Genomic DNA, 16,072 nt, shown 5'->3' on the forward strand with positions numbered 1-16,072 from the left:
TATTTGGGGCAATGTCCGGTGTATTGTTGCTTGAGAAGTATTCAGTTAGTGCTGCATTTATTTGTTGAAAAGTAGGAGCATCATTAAGTAGGGCGTCATCAAAACGCCATTGGAAGGGCCTAAAAGGAAGGGAAGTCCATTGTGCGGTACATATGACAGCCGAATGGTCTGACCATGCAGTGGGGGAGATATCAGTATGTGTGACTGAAGATATAGTTAGGTGGTCTATGAGGATATAGTCAATGCGTGAATGGGAGCGCTTAGATGCTGAATAAAAAGTAAAACTTTTACTAGTAGGGTTTTGAACACGCCATGGATCGTGTACTCCTAGCAACAGTAGGTCATCTCTAATAGATTTAAGCGTTCTTTTCGATAGCTGGGTTTGAGTTGTTGAACTATCTAAAAGTGGGTTTAATGGTGTATTAAAGTCGCCCCCTATAATTAATGAACCTTTGTGGAAAGCTAAAATTTTATTAAAAATATTGCGGAAAAAGGTTGCCTGGTGGGTGTTGGGGGCATAAACATTGACTAACGTGGTTGGTTTGCCATATAGCAGGCCCACGGCTAGATTTAGAGTTCGGCGGTAGATGGGCTGTTAACGCCACGCGTGTTTTATGTCTAACGCACGTCATTGTTTGACTCCGGTATTTAGAGTTAATATAAGACCATCTAACGATGCTCCTAACGCGTGTATGTCACACGCGTAATCCTGCCCGCGTTAGACAGTCTCCCATAGAGATCAATGGGAAAGGCAAAAAATAGCTTTTTTTACCTAACACTCGATCTCGCGAGAATACGCACAGCTCGGTCATATGACGCATACCACATCATGCACAACAATAACACGCCGCAAATGTCACAACATCAATCAATCAACAAAGCACACAAGCATTACACATTCACAAGCGGGGGAAGTTTTAATACTATTTATACGGGTAATACGCATATACTTTAAGATGCGGAAAATCGCACAATAACAACAAGGAATAAAAAATATATACATACACTAAAAAAAAAATCGCATTCAATATCATTATATATTATGAAAAACATACATATACAACACTTCACGAAGAACACACCATCGCAAATTCACATTTAAAAAGAATACTATTGGACAATGTTAGAGAAAACGACCACTATGACATCATCGCATTCTACACATTCCACAAATACCAACTCAAAATGAGCATGCGCAAATTAACACACCTAATACACATTGCAATAATATTAATTGCTAATAAAGCACACCTGAACACTAATTACAATGGAAATTGGGACATCATTAAACATTTACACAGGGTATATAAGCACCACACAAGCAGGGCTTCTTTGACTGTGTTGCTGGTGGGTCTTTGGAGATTTAAGAATAGAGATTTTGCGAATTTTTGAGAGTGTGTTAGCGTGAGATAGTCAGTTGGTAGTGTTAGCGTGAGAGAGTCAGTTGGTAGTGTTAGCGTGAGATAGTCAGTTGGTAGTGTTAGCGTGAGAGAGTGAGTGAGTTAGTGGGAGTTAGCGGGAGTGGGAGAGAGTCTGTTAGTGGGAGCGTGAGTGAGTTAGTGGGAGTTATTAGTGATAGTTGTTAGTGTGAGCGTCAGTTAGTGGTAGTTAGTGAGCGTTAGTGGGAGTGTTTGTTATTGAGAATTAGAAGTAGTGTTAGTTAGCGAGCGAGTGATTTATCTGTACACTTAACACATTTACACGCAAACACATTCAATACATACATACACTTATCAATAACACTACATACACTCCATACCCCCTACCCCCTCATACTACACTCCATACCCCATTCCTTGTAGTCCCATTCCCTTTCATCCCATTTACTCTTATCCCATACCCCATACCCATCCCATACCCATCCCCTAGTTACATTTAGTTTACATATCCTCCTTTTAGTCTTATTCTTTTCGTTTATTTAAATACTCCTTACCCTCTTTTTTTTTTACATCCCTCACACTTTAAGCACCTTTTTTGTCTTTTTAGTTCTTTATTTTGACCCCCTTTCATTTCATCACACTCACTTTTTTTTGATTATTTGGGGTTTAGTTTAGGGAGGAGATGGAGGCCAGGCAGGGGACAGGTAGAGGGGGGAGTAGAGGGAGGGGGAGAGGAACAGGGCAGGAAGGGGGGCAGGAAGGGGGGCAGGAAGCGGGGGTGGAAGCGGTGGGTGGACCCAGCCACTTGGTTCAAGATGACCAAGTGGCTGGGCCCAGTGGCGGTCAGAGTAGGGCTTCACAGTCCGGGAAACAGAGGGCATCGTCACAGGGGAAGGCCAAGGCGACTAGGGAGGCGAGGTTTACGATGGAGGAGAAGGAGGCCCTCGTAGAGGCCTATATGGCCAGGTATAGGATGCTGCAGCACCAGAAGACTACCCCGACTGACAGGAGGAGGCTCTGGAACGAGATTCGGAATGCAGTCAATGCAGTGGGTGGCCGGAACCGGGATATGGATTCCATCAAACATCGGTACCGGGACTGTAAACTTGAACTTAAAAAAAAGTTAAGCCTGGAGGCCCGACATGCTGCAGGGACCGGTGGCGGCCCTGCCCTTGAAATGGAGTACTGCAGATGGGAGGAAATGTTGCGGCCCAGCATCTCCGAGGTGGAAGTAGTCGGTATCGGAGGAATCGATACCGGGAACCTGCCACTCTCATCTGACGGTAAGCTCATTGAACAATAATTTCACATACGAATGTATTTCAATGGACACTATACGCAAACATTTACTTTCATGATTGAGGTAGCGAATACAATTTGACAAAACATTCAAATGTACTTATATTACATAATTTGATTCATTCTTGAGATATATTTTAATGAAGAAATAGCCATGCACACGGTGAAACAATCACAGGAGGCAGCTATATTCAGCTAACAATCAGAATCTTATAAACATATTTAGATATGCTTTTCAGCAAAGAATATCCAGAGAATGAAGCTAATTAGATAACAAAAGTACATTCGAAAGTTTATACTAAATGTATGCTTATAAATCATGAAAGATAAAACATTGGGTTTCATGTGTTAAGGATCAGATTAATGCTATTACGCTGTTTACACGCATTCTATTACTTAGCGGTTACATCAGTATCTAGGCTATAGGTTAGGTGTGCATTTAAACAGACTGAAAACAAACGCAAAAACATTCACATTGACCAGATATCACAAACACTGTTTAGAAAAAGCGGAAATAGAATTGATTGTTTGTTAGATTTCAAAGTGGATTAATGATTCTGCATTTGTAATTGTATCGTAAGCTAAGTCATTTAAAACTTTATTTGCAAATATGCTAATATATACATTTCTTTTTTTCTTTTTTTTTTAATATACAGAGTCTGGGGACGAGGCAGCACAGCCTCCTGCATCTCCCCGGGATGAGAGTGGTGGTGAGGAATTCCCACTTCGGAGGGAAGAGGCCCCCCGTGACGAACAGCGCACGGGAGATGATCAAGAGGCCCCGGAAGCACAGGAGGATCCCGCTGAACCCGCGGAACCCGAGGTCCCTCAAAGACCCGCACTCCGCCGTGCACGGGCACCCCGCCGTGCACGGGTTCAACAGGCACAACAAGAAGAAATAGCGGAGGTGCGGGTTCTACTGGAGTACATAGACCAGATGCGTACCTCCCGGATAGAAAACATAGAAGGACGGCGCAGAATACTTGATGGGCAGAATCAAATAATTCAAGGCCAAAATGAAATAATCAGTATACTGAATACAATACAAGAAGGACAAACAAGAATGTTCAATCTTCATCAGGAAATGTTCACATTTTTCCGGGAGGCGCATGCTGGTCTACCTCCTGTTGCTGGGCCTCTTGTTGCTGGGCCTCTTGCTGCTGGGCCATCTCCTCCTGCCGGCCCATCTCATCATCCTCCTCCTCAGCCATCTACTCCTCCTCCTCCTCAGCCATCTACTCCTCCTCCTCCTCAGCCATCTTCTCCTCCTCATCCATCTTCTCCTCCTCCTCCTCAGCCATCTACTCCTCACCTTGGTCGTCCCAGTACTCTTCCTTCCACTCCTCCCACAACAGCTCCAAGGAGGACTCTTCGGAGTCGGCAGTTGCCTCTCCCAGAGCCTCAGCCCCGTGGGAAGAGGGGAAGGAAGAGGAAGTAAGTATTTTTTTCCATCTTAAATTATTTTTTTTGGGTAATGGATAGGTATGTGATGATGTGGTTTTCATACACTTGTGGACCACACTCTGTATATAATCGACTTCTATGGGACCGGGTCCATGGAGGAAGATTCTTTGCAGAGTGTGGGTTATAAGTGTGTGAAAACCACATCATCACATACCTATCCTTGTTCATGATATTGATTGGTTTCTGTGATGTGATGTCCAAACTGTTTCCCGAATCGCTAACTAAATTACCATAACAATTATCCATGATGGCATATTACTGTTTGAATGCCAATAACACAGCTTAAAGGGACAGTCAGAAAATTATTGATTACAAAGAAAACACTGTATTACGCATTATAAAGTTTGAAACAACAAAACATGGAGAAATACATGTGTGACTTATGTGCTTACCCTTGTATCTATGACTATGAAAAATGACCACTTATTTGTTGTTCTGACATAACAACATTTTAGATATCAATGATCAATACATGGTCAATAATATGCTGTATGAGCACAAGGTTTTACATATACAAATGCTATCCAAATGCCCTCTAGTGCTCAAATTGTATAATGATTACAAGCACTCTTCAAGATTTAAGAAATGAGCACACCAACCTCATAGGTTTAGATAGCAAATTTAAATAAACCCAGACAAATGTTCAATTGTTGAGAAACATTTGATATCCTTGTTATTACAGAATTTACTTTTCGAATAATGTTAAAAAAATTTTTTTCGAAACTGTCCCTTTAACAACATTACATATGCTAACACATTTTAAGCTTGTTGCTATATCTACATGTACTTTTTCCAAAAAAAAATTTGAAAATCACATTTATATTGACGTGTTAAATAAAGTCTATTTTCTTTAAGAGACATTATTGTGTTAATATTTTATTGTAACTATTTTTATTTTAACAATGAATATGGTTTAAATTCCTTTTAGGAGTGGGGGGGTGAAATATGCTAACAAAAATATATTTGAAGATTAAACTATGTGGATCTCATACATGATACAAAAAAACAACATTTGCATTCAAGGGACAGTATCCTATATTTTTTACATAACTGTATGTAATAGACACTACTACAAACAACAAGATTAACATATACTGATAGCAATATTAAAAAGCTTCAAACACTTGCAAATAAAATAGGGTTAGCTATATTTTAAATATAGATGAACCACCATTACAACCGTAAAACACAATACCCCATCATTAACATATGAAAAGAACCTTTACACAAACTGGACAAAGCTGGAGATGGTACTCACATGAAACTCATTGGCTTTGCGAGGAGTAAGAAAATAACTTACATTTTCTTACAACACAAGACAAAATAAACCTATTGGTTAAACAATGGACTATCTAACTATAGACAAAATCAAATATTTTTATTTATAATGTGAGTGTCTAATGAACCTTTCATAAAATATACAACGAAATTACATTTAGAAGAAGTCGGCATCATATATTTAGCATATGATAAATGCATATTGATTACTTTATTCAAACACAATAGCGCATATTTATTAATTAGATATGTTCAACATTAAACACAACATTAATTTTTACGAAAAAGGAACATTGTTGACAAACATATTAAACATGGACTGTAGAGATTTGCACTTGCCTAGAAATATCCTATGCATGAAAACATTTTGCTTTCGTTCGTTGATTCAACCAGACATCCAGCAAAAGAGAATGTGTTGGTCTTTATCAGCTACGGGTCAACAATGTAACATGATGCAAATAATACATATTCGCAAGCTTTTTAAAATTGCATGCAGTCACAAACGTTTTTAACGTGCACAAATATTGCGGGACTACGCAATCCAATCACACGTTTTTTTAACTTTACATGTGCCGTCTTAACATGGCGCTTCCTTGATCACGTAAGAACGCCATCCAATGAAAGGCACATTATTGATCACGTAAGAACGCCCAAAAAAAAAAGGCGCATCCTTGATCGCGTCAAAACGCAATCCAATAAAAGGCATATTCCTGATCACGTAAGAACGTCAGTCAATACAAGGAATCATTGGACAGCCTGGCAGGTGACGTCTTAAGCAAAATGGCGCATCCGAGATCGCTGAAAAACCGCAGACAATACAAGGACTCAGTGACATCTTGGCATATCATTAAGAAACGTATTTATATTTTATGAACTAGTATGTGTGTAGATTGCTATCTAGGAATGTCACCAAATCATGAATCATCTTTTCGGACTTGACTGTCCCTTGAACTATAGCTATGGTGTATATCTTTAACATTTAAAAGATACACATGAGAAATACATATGCCATTGATGTTTTAAGATATGTTTGGATTGTTGTTGAATAACAATAGTTATACATGTATTGATTAAACGTGTCATTTATTCAAGTTTAATTATGGTCAGCCTACCTATAGCCATATATGGGAGGAGATGTATTTTGTTAACATATTAGTTAACTAATATTCATCATCTACATTATTTGTATTACACACAGAGATTGATTTGGTTACACTTTGACAATAATATAGATTTGAAAATGAAATACAGGTGCTGTCAACATTACAATAAGATTGTTTATTAATAAAATTATATGTCCTTGTTCTTGTAAAAAGGACAAAAACGCTTTACAAATGGAAATACATTCATTTACAATAGTGATCAACATCACTTAAAGGGACATTATTTTGTTTTTAAAAAGAGCATACACATAGTCAATACTATTTAAATAAAATGAACACTTTACAGGGATTATATCATTGTATCAATACTCAGATCATTTTGTAAAGGTGCATCAATTCATGCAGAGTTTATAAATACACACATGGATATGAACATTTAAATATACATATATACACAAATACAAAAATATATATACATATATAAAGAAATTACTCTGCTAATCATAATCAGGCAATGATAGAGCTAAGAGAAAATAATATAAACACAAATAATAAGATTACATTGGAGATGTTAATCTTAAAGTCATTTACTATTGTCTTACATATATGATTTCATTATAACAAATAGATTTGTTAGGTCCCTTTAAGGATAAACAACATAAACTAGAGCTTGCAAAAAATAACAGGAAGAATGAGGACAAAGATTTGTGAAATAAAATTTATTTTATTAGTATGTAAGAAAACATACACAACGTTTATAAATAATCTTTTAAAAATAAGGAATATATGAGCCATATGACAAGGTAACACAGTGCATCACAGTCCATGAAGAGAGTTGCCAAGGGCCAGCATAGCCTCATTGGAGACACATGACAAGGTAACACAGTGCATCACAGTCCATGAAGAGAGTTGCCAAGGGCCAGCATAGCCTCATTGGAGACACATGACAAGGTAACACAGTGCATCACAGTCCATGAAGAGAGTTGCCAAGGGCCAGCATAGCCTCATTGGAGACACATGACAAGGTAACACAGTGCATCACAGTCCATGAAGAGAGTTGCCAAGGGCCAGCATAGCCTCATTGGAGACACATGACAAGGTAACACAGTGCATCACAGTCCATGAAGAGAGTTGCCAAGGGCCAGCATAGCCTCATTGGAGACACATGACAAGGTAACACAGTGCATCACAGTCCATGAAGAGAGTTGCCAAGGGCCAGCATAGCCCCATTGGAGACACATGACAAGGTAACACAGTGCATCACAGTCCATGAAGAGAGTTGCCAAGGGCCAGCATAGCCCCATTGGAGACACATGGCAAGGTAACACAGTGCATCACAGTCCATGAAGAGAGTTGCCAAGGGCCAGCATAGCCTCATTGGAGACACATGACAAGGTAACACAGTGCATCACAGTCCATGAAGAGAGTTGCCAAGGGCCAGCATAGCCTCATTGGAGACACATGACAAGGTAACACAGTGCATCACAGTCCATGAAGAGAGTTGCCAAGGGCCAGCATAGCCTCATTGGAGACACATGACAAGGTAACACAGTGCATCACAGTCCATGAAGAGAGTTGCCAAGGGCCAGCATAGCCTCATTGGAGACACATGACAAGGTAAAAGAGTGCAACAGGCACAACAAAAAACTGATAAAAAGGCCAAAGGGCAACAATATAAATACAAATTCAACATGTGGACGGAGGATTATTATCTGCCACCATGGAGCATATCCAGATCCTCCACTTACTGGTCATCCTCTTCATTGTCCTGTGCATGTCCAGCTCCAGATTCAGGCCTTGAACGTAATTGCATAATTTCACGCAGAGTCAAGTCCTGAACCCGGAGCTGGGCCTGCATGGTGTCGTTCATCCCTCTCAGGACAGCTGCGTTCCTCAACACGGCCTGCTCTACTCTTGCTATCCCTTCTAGCATGAGCCATGCTGAGTCACAGCCTAAAATAAAATAAAAATTAATATTAAGGATAATTACACAACAGAATAAAAGATTTTAATACATACATTGTCATCATAAAGACAAATAATTATTTACATCAATTATTTTTCATATATTCTTTACACATGAATTAGGTTATTCAGACAGACAGAAATCATTAAAGGCTCATGTTACTCAAACATGTTGAACCCTTTAATTGGTTTTAGATGATCCACTTATACAGCTTGAGTGTATCAAATCTTGTTAAAGGATTTACATTGTACTTACATCAGCAATTTAAAAATTCAATTTAGACTGTGGTAGGCACACCTATCCTTAAACATTTTGGCATTGAGGACAAGCTGTGTAAACATAGCAACCAGAAGAAATTACATTCCCACTGGGTTAGACAAGAGATAATGTATCCACATTTGGACATAAAATTTTGGATCCAAGTAGTGGTGTTTGGTATATGTAGTGATATCCAATTAAAGGGACACTGAACATAAATATTTAATGGACTGATTCAGATAGAGCATGACATGACAAATCTTTAGAAATTACACATATTCATTATATGTTTTAATTGTCAAGCTATATTTTGAATGCAAGAATGTTGGTTTTTATGGAAGCCAATATTTGTTGATGAACCTTGTTTGTGCATGCTGGTTGATGGATACATTCATCCAACAATAAAGAAATGATGGCCACATTTATTTTATTGTTTAAACTAATTATAGGAATAAGTTGTTTTCAATAAATATATCAAGAGAATGACGAATAATTCATAAGAGTATTCTATGATACATTGGCTTAACATTGCATGCTGGATTTGAATCACAATTTAACCAATTTAACTTCACTGTACCTTTAAGTATCTTATAAAGTGTATTTAGAATGATACTTACAGCTGTGCCTGGGAAGGACAATCTGACACCCAGGACAATGAAGGTTTAAACAGGGGGAAGGGATGGGATTGGCTCGGGGAGGGATGGGAATGGCTTGGGGAGTAGTGAGCTGCTGCTCCAGGGTAGGCCGTACAGCTGGGGAGTGGGGAGTTTGGGTCTGGGCAGCTGTACGGGCCAGAATACGGGGAGAGCGGCGAAGGGGGGTGTATGGGCGTTTTTTGGGAGGGACAGGATATGAAATATGGGAAGGGCTGGCAGTGGTCGGGGCATGGTCATGGGTTTGGTGATGGGAAGGGCTCTGGGTGTGTGCAGAGGTGTGGCCATGGTCAGGGGTGTGTGCACGGGGAGGGGTCTGTGACTGGGCAGGGGCGGAATCCAGATGACCAGAAGTGGTGGATCCATCTGAAAATGTAAAATAAATATATTAACATCTCATACATCCTGACATCAAATCAACGCATTTAAAATTGATTATGTTTTCAATATACCTCGAAGTGTGTTTGAATCTGTAAACTATTCTGAAATGAGGATATGGTATCTATATAGGCACTCAGATGAATCTCAATGACTGTCTGTACAATGTGAAACTTATTATTGTGTTTTGGCATGGAATATGCATGTGACATAATGATGGCATGAATTATATATTCTTAAAAAAAGATATACAAGCAGATTTTCATGCTGCCTGATATAGAAAGGGGGCAGTAGTGTATTTGAACAGACAAATAATATTCCTTTTTAAAGGGAAAAAGCTGTAGACTTTGAATGTCTTCAATAAAATGATTTCAAAAAAAGAAACATGTTGGAAACATGATAGATATATTTCACATACCATCAGACTCCAAGGCAGCCTCTTCCTCCTCCATCCCACATGTGACATCAATCTCTGTAAAACATAACATGTTGTGTACACCTTAAGATCAGATATTATAACATATGTTACTGTTGCTCAAATACGCACATCAATGTTGCATTAAAGATATACACACACAAAGTTATGATTTACATCATTTTGATGGAGCATACAAATGACAATAGATTTGTTATTGTCAATAAATCAGAATCTTAATGTATTGTTTGTCTTAATGTTAAATTCATAAAAGCATAGTACATAGAACATTTAAGATTTCTCATGTGTGTATCACTTGATGACTGTTGTTAAAAAAATTAAAAAATGAAAAAAACATATGTTAGACATCTTATGAATAACAAATGTGTAGAATAATAAAGTAGAAATTATTAATCGCTCAATATAAAAAATAAATATATAATCAGAAGATAAATTCTATGATTTTTTATAATGTTATGCTTCATCGGAATCATGATCATAATATTGATTAGCAATACACCTTCAATTACATATAAATGAGTCAATGGACTTACCAGGAGCCCGCAAAGGCGGCTCTATGTCACTGCTGGATTCCTGTGGGCTCCCCACACCAACTCTCTCTATGAATGATATAGATATATATTATTAAACACATTTTGGATATCACTAAATCACATCTGTCTAGAATTTTAACATTAATCAACTTTAAAATGTGAATAATAGAGCAGTCATTACACCAGAAAATGCTTGATTGAATCAAGGGGATTCTGTAAACATATCTGTATTCAACATATGTTTAATGTCAGACTACATTAGACATCAAATTCATCTCAGATGCTGCTATTGCATATCTAAATATACCCAATGATCAATGTTCTTAACCCTTTAAGGACACAGCTTTCACTTAGCTCAATTGTTTTATGACGGAATAATTCCGTCATATGTCCTTAAGAAGTTACAAGAATACACACAAACCACATATTGAGGAGCATCTGTTGACAAATCTAAACAAACATGTGTCACATCGAGCCATTTTTTCAATGTACAGTAATCTTGTTTAGGACACAACACATATTTATCACAATACATAACAAACTTTATTATTACTAATATGTAATCATGGTGCTGTTAGAGTATGCAGATATATATAAAGTAACTCCAACAGATAATTAGATTTATATATCAATAGTTTTTAATAAAAATAATGTAATGATGAATGAATCTATTTTGTCTTAAAGGGACACTGACATGATTAATTTAAATAATTGATTTCTATGTTCAAACTGTAAAAAATGATTTAACATTGACTCCTATTATAATTCGAATGTTGTTCGATATTAATCTTAAAGGCAGATAAGGAATATTGGATTCAATAAATATTGTTTGTTGAAGGTATCCACCAATCATCAATATAAACCCAGGTTGGTCAACAAATATTTAGATGCACATAAACGTACTTTCTTTATTTTAAACTACATTTAGCAATAGAATATGTCACATATGATGATAGTATTATATTTTATGTTTATTAATATTGCATACTGTATGTGAAAGACAATATTAATAATTGTAGTTCAGTATCCCTTTAATCTAAAATTAAATAGATTCCACAATGTTGTTGTTTGTTAATGAATTATCTACTCCATATGTTGATGTAATGAATGGTATTGAGCATGCAATTAAAATCAAATATGTTATTTAAGTATATCCGAATAATTATATAATTTTCATCTATTAAATAGACATTACATATAAATATAGAACAATGTGTATTTAGTATGTAATGTTCATTCCATGTTTCTAAGACAAATGTCAATTAAAATGAGACATACCATACTGTGACAAGCCCTGGCTTGAGGATCCAGCAGCCACATCCATATCTGTAATATATTAAATGAGGATTGCATATCATTAATACTAATCATGCCATGTTTAAAATATTTACATTAATAACAAATCAATAGAAAAATATTAATCCTTTGGTAGTCCCATGAGTTAATAGTTTCCGCAATTAAATGAATGATAAATATATCCTGGACTCTTATTTTCAATCAGTTGTGTTGTTTACTGTATCTTTAAGAATATATGCTTGTTATTACATAATCATCAATTGATGGCCATATGTTATAATTTATTAGTATTATTCGTTTTTTATTAGATATAATATTTAAAATAAGAATACTGTATTCTTCACTAATCTAAGATTTTCCATTTAATTTTTAACAACATGTATAAAGCAATGCCACTTTCCGCAAACCCATGTTAACGTGGATGAGAAATGCCATTTTCGCGATCATTGCGCAATGATTCCAAGCGGAATTACGCATCCGTCATTTGACCAACATGTATAAAGCAATGCCACTTTCCGCAAACCCATGTTAACGTGGATGAGAAATGCCATTTTCGCGATCATTGCGCAATGATTCCAAGCGGAATTACGCATCCGTCATTTGACCAACATGTATAAAGCAATGCCACTTTCCGCAAACCCATGTTAACGTGGATGAGAAATGCCATTTTCGCGATCATTGCGCAATGATTCCAAGCGGAATTACGCATCCGTCATTTGACCAACATGTATAAAGCAATGCCACTTTCCGCAAACCCATGTTAACGTGGATGCGAAATTACATTTCCGCTCTGTGACGCATATTCTGTAGAGCGCAAGAAACATCATTCCAATTTCATGTATCACTAATGTAAAATCAGATATCTAAACATCATATGTAGTGTATGTTGTGAGATCTGTATAGGTTTAGTATCTGACTAAATACACATTTTGGATTTTTAACATTATAAATATTATATGAAGTTGGATAATTACCTGGTTCAGATTCTCTATCGGGTCCTCCCAGGCCACCGGACGGAGAAGCATCTGCCCTGTCCCCCGCGTCAGGACTTTCAGATCCCGCAGCTGGGAGGGAAGAAGAGGAGGCCGAGGATGGCGAGGATCTAAATCTTTTGGGGACCCGGAGATTGAGGAGCTCGCATAAAGTCACCTCATAAGGGAGTAGGTACAGTTTCCGCGGGGCCTTTCTTTGGCCCCCTCTTTTACGGGCTTGTACCCAGTCCCTTATGAGGTTGACTTTTTTCGATAAACGCAACCTCATATCTCCGAATCTCCTCATGATCTGATCCTGGGTCCTCTGGACGTCACACACCAATCTAACCGCATTGGTGATAGACTCCCAGAGGGCCTTCTTAACAGGCGCATCTGTCGAGCTCCTCTTGTTCCCAAACAGCTGGGGATAAAAGTCCTTGACGGCGTGGACCAGTGCAGCGCTCTCCTCCTTGGTGAACCTGGGAACTGACATGCCTGCTGGGTTGTATAATAATAATATATATTGCCTGCAGGCATTAGAGAACTGACAAAGATGGCAACGTGTAATGGACTTTTATATGGTGAAGTAAACATGAGATGCACCATGGGACAATTTATCTGTACATCTGATTGGATAAAAGTTTGAAATATTGTTATAATGTCTGTGAGACCATCCTGACTCAAGTTGTGTTTGTGTGATGAACTCTGATTGGCCGTTCCTTAATGTTTCATATCTTAGTAACTTCCTTACACATACCGCTTGGTGGTGCTGTAACTTCATTTTTCATGTAGACTTATTTGTAACTCATGGGCCTGTCATGCGGATATGTGTGACGCAGATTTAATATCCGTGATCCGTGAAATATTAATGATTAAATACTCTTTAAAATCTAATCCTGTCACATTATTAATGTTGTAGACATTTCTCGGTTTAATAACGGTCTGTTTCTTTAATACAAATACACATTTAATATTGTATGTCTTTATTGTTCTTTAAATAAATTTATTGTGAAGTATTGACATTGCTCTATTAAATGTATTTATAATGCACATTGATTGTGTGCTATTGCGTGACATTACACTAATGTTTAAATATGCTAATCTGGTGTTTGAAGATGCGTTTCCCACGCAATATTTATTAATGTTAAAATTCCGGGAAGAATGTCAGTAACTTTGATAATCTGTTTATAAATGTTAAACTACAGCTTTGTTATTCGCAAATAAACCTCGAGCTTGTATTTCTCTGAAGTGCTCATATATGTTATTGTGCAATGGCGTCTTTAGTTTTAAAGAGACATTACAAACAATTGTATCAAATGATCTGTAGAGATAGAAGATTGTTTAGACTTTAAAATGTAAATCATTTTCTCTTAGTATTTATATATCCTCAACATAAGAAATTTAAATGCACATGGTTGAGCCAATCACATAAGGCATCTCTGTGCATCCACCAATCTTCATCTACTGAGCCTATCTCGATATGCTTTTCAAGCAAAGTATGTAAAGATAGGAAGAGAAGTAAATACACTATTTCAAGCTCTTAAAGGGACACTGTCCAAAAAAATTTACCATTGGTGATTGAGCATGAAATGTTAATCAACTTTATTATTTAATACGATTATCAAATGTTAAGTTATCTTGTTATGTTTCTTTGAAAAACAATAATGATATTTTATATTACGGACAATTGTTTAATAAAAACCTGGGTTGTCCTTGACGATTGTTGCATCAATTATTCCAAACAATCAAGTTCTGTCCAGAGTACTGAAGCAAATAAATTAGCTATTTACTGCCTTATTTCTAAAGTAATGATAGCAACATCACAATGAGCATTCATAATATGAGACAAGTTTTAAAGTTGATTAAAATAGAATACTCATTCAGAATGTATAAATCTTTGTTTTTTTAAATGGCTACCTTTAAGTATATTTTGAGTTCATGTCCCTTTAAATAAACATTTCACAATAATGCTTAATATATCATAAACCTAGGCACCTTCCTTTTGCTAAATGAGTCTAACATATGAGTAAAGCAAATTTAGATTAACTTCTAGATTGTTTTACACACTGACTGAAATATATTTATTAAATGAGGTCTTTTTTAGCCTTCAGCGTAGAGGGACATTAAGCTATATGTTATGTATGCATTTTGTATCATAATCTTATATTTGACCAACTTTATATGTTTTGTTATTCAATTATTATATTGTAATTATATATATTCGTGGATTAAATACATCTCTACATAGGCTATTTTGATGCTGATTGTTGTTTGCATATAGATGCCTTATATCATTGACTAAGATATGTGCATTTATTTTTATTTTAACAAGTATATTTAAAGACTGAATGTAATTCTATAGTACATTCTAAATATGTTTAAATTCTTGTATGATATTTGTAACAATGTATACAAAATATACATTTTGAATGACCCCTTTAAGGACCCAAACATATTGTATTTTGATTTAACATTGACAAAATAAACTAAAGGGGAAATTACATTCTATATAGATATTTGATGTCTAACCCAAGAGGTAAGATTGTAATAAATACATAATATTACTAAGTATAGTTAAATGACTCCACTAGAAAATTACATAGATTAACCTGGCATCCAATAACTAATTATTAAAAATTATAAAGTTAAATGACCTACCATTTATAAATGTAATAATTGTAAAATATTTTCTAATAATGTTTTGAGATACCTAAGGAAGATACATGATCTTATACAATTCTTTTTACATTCAACAACACTGTCACTTTCATGTAATTGAACCACTTCACCTTATTAAATGTTAAAACAATCATAATATTAATACATATCCTAAATATTTTTAATATATACTTTTTCAATATAAAAGCATTGAAGAATATGACTCCCCAATTAATGTTAAAATATATCTTTTAATATTCTCTGAAGAATTTTATTTTCTACTATTAATGCATTATTTTCTCTTATGCATGTGCTTGTCAAATAGCCAACTATCAGTCATGGGAGTCCAAGTTTTATTTATTTACAGATTATATTGATATATATTAGAATCTGCTAAAAA

At 36.2% G+C, this 16,072-nt stretch overlaps 2 long non-coding RNA genes across 2 annotated transcripts in view; both read right to left on the minus strand.

Annotated features, from left to right (window-relative positions):
- LOC128640102 (uncharacterized) overlaps window positions 1-16,072 on the minus strand; it is a 75,574-nt gene that overhangs the window by 16,004 nt on the left and 43,498 nt on the right. The window lies entirely within an intron of this gene.
- LOC128640103 (uncharacterized) lies at window positions 9,581-10,801 on the minus strand. The gene is made up of 3 exons (XR_008399291.1): window positions 10,748-10,801; window positions 10,197-10,250; window positions 9,581-9,766 (listed from the first exon to the last, which is right to left on the minus strand). It is a non-coding gene; the product is annotated as an uncharacterized LOC128640103 (long non-coding RNA).

Source organism: Bombina bombina, chromosome 9 (genome assembly GCF_027579735.1).
Source record: "Bombina bombina isolate aBomBom1 chromosome 9, aBomBom1.pri, whole genome shotgun sequence".
NCBI classification, from domain to species: Eukaryota; Metazoa; Chordata; class Amphibia; order Anura; family Bombinatoridae; genus Bombina; species Bombina bombina.